Source organism: Engraulis encrasicolus, chromosome 14 (genome assembly GCF_034702125.1).
Source record: "Engraulis encrasicolus isolate BLACKSEA-1 chromosome 14, IST_EnEncr_1.0, whole genome shotgun sequence".
Taxonomy (NCBI): Eukaryota; Metazoa; Chordata; class Actinopteri; order Clupeiformes; family Engraulidae; genus Engraulis; species Engraulis encrasicolus.
Genome location: NC_085870.1, coordinates 45,699,384 through 45,703,302, shown reverse-complemented (window position 1 = coordinate 45,703,302; position 3,919 = coordinate 45,699,384). Strand labels below are relative to the sequence as shown.

General features: G+C 40.8%; 1 long non-coding RNA gene across 2 annotated transcripts; it reads left to right on the top strand.

The window, feature by feature from the left end:
- LOC134463358 (uncharacterized) lies at nucleotides 1–3,919 on the top strand. 2 transcript variants are annotated; one of them, XR_010037730.1, is made up of 5 exons: nucleotides 1–186; nucleotides 1,537–1,589; nucleotides 1,775–1,958; nucleotides 2,950–3,045; nucleotides 3,383–3,919. It is a non-coding gene; the product is annotated as an uncharacterized LOC134463358 (long non-coding RNA). The 2 variants fall into 2 exon arrangements; XR_010037729.1 differs by lacking the exon at nucleotides 1–186 and adding an exon at nucleotides 635–1,198.

Below are 3,919 nucleotides of genomic sequence, written 5' to 3'. Positions count from 1 at the left end.
GCCGTCGTCAAGGCGAAGGACGACTCTCGCGCCGTCTCCAGGGGAAGCTCCCTCCCTGCTGCATTACTTTCAACAGCTTCATCACTGCCATGGGTTATTTAATTTTGGTACACTTTCCCCACAAATATGCGTTGTTGTACTTTTGGATGTACTTCTCCGTATTCTGTAAGGACCTCTGCAGTTTTGGTAAGTAAAATAAAAACATGTATTATACGTGGCTGATTGACCAAAATGACTGAGCTTTGTTAAACAAACACGTAGGCCTACGACAATGCTAGCTTGTTATTAGCCCAAGGCAGCATGCTGATCTTTCAGTGTTTGATGATCTGTCGGCTTGTCAAGTAACTTAATTATAATTTGAATGCCATTGCTTTTGGAAGCAAAATGTGTCTGTTTGGCGTGCATCAGGTGTAAGGATTCCCTCCTTCCGTAGCCAAGTCCTTACATCAAGATGCTGTGTAAACATTTCACTACCATTCTGGCACTATGCTGGCCAGTGGCCACATCGGAAAAGCAACGTAGTCTAGCTGTGTTCCTCCGTGAACTGTTAAATGGGCCTATTGTTCGTTTCTGTATTGCCAAATTTCCAAGTTGCTAGTTGGCGATGAAATGATGGTCATTGGTAGGCCTACGTTCGTTATCAGTATGTTAAATCTTAAATGTGACCTGGTGGCATTATTGCGTGAATGCTTTGCACACTTAATGAATAAGGTCCTCAAGTGTGTAGAGTTTCGCTGAGTTCGTTGTTTATTTACATTTTCCTCAGCATAACTGTACAGCTGACACCGCTGCCTTCTGTATCATAACAAAGCCTGTCACTTCCACGTTTCGTTCTTTTTATGTGACCGAAGTCACTGGCTACTGCACCAGAGAGGGCCTCTGCACTCATTGCTGGTCCTATGATGCCATCTATTGGCGATAACGTGCAACAGCATAATTAAACTAAAAGACAACTTCTGACAGGACAACAAAAAGACAGGGAATGAGAATAAGGGAATAACAAAAAGACAAAAATGGGGGGTCCACTACACTTGCATACAAACTGATTGTGATGCTGTCACTCATTTTCTAGTCTATATCTTGGACTGAAAAAGGATTACATTATTATGTTTCAGGTGTTTTGCCCCTGCGGTTGTGAGGAGGATGCTGTGTAGGTGGCAGCGTGAACGTGTCACACAGACATTGGCTAAACTACTCGGTAGGTATAACGAAATAAAAGAAACCACCCCCTCAACCCTGTTTATGCTGCACTGTACCTATTATAACCAGTTTTTATATAGACCATTATTTGAAATCTATGAGAGCCTTTCTGTTAGGATACTGTACAGCAGGGATGGTAAACTGGAGGCTCGGGCGCCACATGCAGCCCAACTTCTCACTTTTTTAAAAAAAAAGAAAAAGGACAGTTTTTAACCGACGTTGGCAAGACATAAGTGTGCTGTCTGGGTAATGTTGGCGATTGTAGGCCTTCTGACGAGTGCATTGTGTAGTAAACATCCTTTCCCCATCCTCATGTGACATGGTTTCATTCTGTAGGCAAACAACAAACCACACTTCACCTGGAAAACAGAGCCAGGACTCACTGTCAGGTAAGTAAAGTTTAAAATCCCTAATATAATATAAAGTATGCTCCTGAGTTAAGACCAGAGACCTTCCAATGTAAAGCTAACACCATCATCTCCTTACTCTGCATGTGTTTATATATTAGTAATAAAATAGTAATGAAATATATGTTGTTCTCATCACCCTTCGTTTGTCATCATTTTCTTTACAGATGTCTGCAAATGTACAGTAGGCTACACGCCAGCAGGTCTCACCATAGTCAGCATCATCAAGGATTGTCACTCCGACCTGAGAAGAGGCCCCATAGAGACACGGACAAGGACCAGCCACTGTTGCCAGTGCACAACTGAGGACCCGACCAGCCTGCTGCCATCTATGATACTATATAGTACCCGGTATGTAACATTACACTACACTCAGCCAATGCTTTCATCCAAAGTGACTTTCACTTATTTTTACATGTGCCTCCCAATTTGAAGGGACAAAAAGTAATCGGACTGGATAAAAGTATACATCAAGCGTAGTAAACTCTCAGCGTTTGTCAGTAGCCACTATCTTCAATAATTACAAGGGTACCAATTCTATTGACAGATATGCATGCCCACACCATGAAACTATCACCCCATGATTTTCACTGATTAGGTAGCATGCTTTGAAACACGAGCAGCCCATCTCCTTATCTATTGTGTTTTCTTCCCATGAACCTGACACTAACACAAGTTCAGCTACTTAATGTTGAGGTTGTAAATATGGAGATTATTGGATGACCCAGAACTGATATTGTTGCTGTCACTGTTTGCTGTTATCTCAGTAAAGTTGACTTAAGGGGACATCCCCCCATGCCAGGTGGTGGCTCAAACCCCTGGGGTGCCACTGGCCCTAGAAAGACGAAGGACACCTTTGGGGTGGGGGGTTGCAGTATATAATCTCACTTCAGAGATTCATCTGGGAGTCTCCTTCCATCTCTAAAGGGGCTCCAACCTCTGTCTTTCTCTCCTTCTCCCTCTCTCTTTCTCTCTCTCTGTCTATCTATCTTGGGTAAACTGTATTTGATTTCACTGTATCCTATGTAACCTACAGTAACCTTGAGTTAAATGTAATGTTACCTTGCAGTTGATAATTAAATTGTCATATAACATTCATTAATTTGCACCTCCTCATCTGTATCATGCCATTTGCCTTTCCTGTGTCTTAAATTAAGTTAACACTGCTTCTGTTTCAAATGCCCACTCCTTTCCGTCGTTGGTTAGGAATAAAGTGGAGGGAAAAGTTATTTTATACTTTTACAAGGTAAATAATGAAAACGACATAAGCATGTTAAGTTGTTGGTGTACCAAACAGTGACGTATTCTCATCACACTTCATATGCCATTATTTTATTTACAGTGGAGCGGTCTGAAGACGTGGAGTACACTGCAGCAGGTATCACATGACCAAGGACTTGGACAACGTCTCTGCTTACATCTATAGTGTATTACACAAGTGAGTGTACACCCCCATATTTCTGCAGATGTAATGGGACAATAAAGACATTTGAAAACTGAAAATTAAGTCTGCACTTCAAGCTCATCACATTGAATAAGTAAAACAGGAGCTTGGTGAGCAGACTTAATTTTCAGTTGTCATTTGACTTTGTTAGTCCTGCACCCAAAACTTTTTTGAGAAGGATGTTCATGGGTTTTTCCTTTTTAAACAAATGTAGGCATTTTTACTACACTGAAATGTTATAGTTACTCTATATATACCAGTGATATGCTTCAATTATGTTCATGTTACATTAATTGTTTTTTTAAAAATAGATTTGTATTTATCGTTACAGCTGAAGATGTACAGTACGCTGCTGCCTGCATCCTGCCACCACAGAGGATCCGATATGCGAACCAGCTTCAAAAACCATTGCAATTATGAAACACAGTTAATAAATGCTTATATACAGCAGCCCACACATTTTGTTTAATTTGTAATATTGGTTAACACACTATTGTTACAACTGTTTAGATCGGTGTTTCCCAACCAGGGGTACATGTACCACTAGGGGTACGTGAACACAATGCAGGTGGTACATGCATTGGCAGGTATCAATAAAAAGAAATGTATGGAGCATAATCATATTGGGATAGAGGAAGATATACAGTAGACTAGAGCATGAGGGAGGGGGTACTCATGGTATGACAAAAATGCTTAGGGGGTACATGAGACAAAAAAAAAAAGTTGGGAGACACTGTGTGATTGAAGTAATGCATTTCTTACAAGCTTGGGGAAGAATGTCCACTCCATGATTTGCAAGTTTAAAAAGCAGAACATAAGGGTGAATATTTCATTTTAATCTTGATGTCATGCACACAAAACACCCAGA